This window comes from Oxyura jamaicensis, chromosome 4, assembly GCF_011077185.1.
Source record: "Oxyura jamaicensis isolate SHBP4307 breed ruddy duck chromosome 4, BPBGC_Ojam_1.0, whole genome shotgun sequence".
Lineage (NCBI taxonomy): Eukaryota > Metazoa > Chordata > Aves > Anseriformes > Anatidae > Oxyura > Oxyura jamaicensis.
The window spans coordinates 69,456,144-69,456,764 of NC_048896.1; positions in this window are offsets into that span (position 1 = coordinate 69,456,144).

Consider the following 621-nt stretch of genomic DNA (forward strand, 5'->3'; position numbering starts at 1 on the left):
CAAAGAAGAGGCTGCTGTACGCAGCTGGGATCCCAGGGGGTTTGTGGAGGGGTGAGGGACCCCAGCACCCCAAGGCGATCTGAAAGGGGGTACAGTGTAGGCAGGTATAAAATCGTGCCTAAAGCGGCCACGTTTCCACAGCCTCGTACTCTAATTTAATAATTGTGCCTTGCCTCCGTCCTTCAAAAGCAAAAACATTGCAGCACCAGCATGGGAAGCGAGGCTGGAGGCTGGTGTGCAGGAGCCCCTGCATGCAGGCTGCGCATCCCTGACTCTTACCCTGCACCCTGGCACCGTCTTTTCTTCTTTGCCCCAGAAAATTCAGAAGGGTCACAGCCACGCTGTCACATTACTGGGTGTGACTGGCTAGCAAGTCGTGCCTAGGGACAAAACCACAGGGAACGGCAACTTTGCCAAAGCAATGCCAGTCTAATATCGTTCCTTTGTTTCCTTGTCATTAGCTTAAGGATAGCACAGGGAAGATGAGTCATTGGAGCCAAATGGCCAAATAGGATTCAGCCTGCTTCAGTTCATTCATATTTTGGGCTTCGTGCTGCTAGCTGGGGGAAGCACAGGGTCAGGGTGGCTTTCAGAGCCAGCAGAGTCCTTTGGACTGAATTT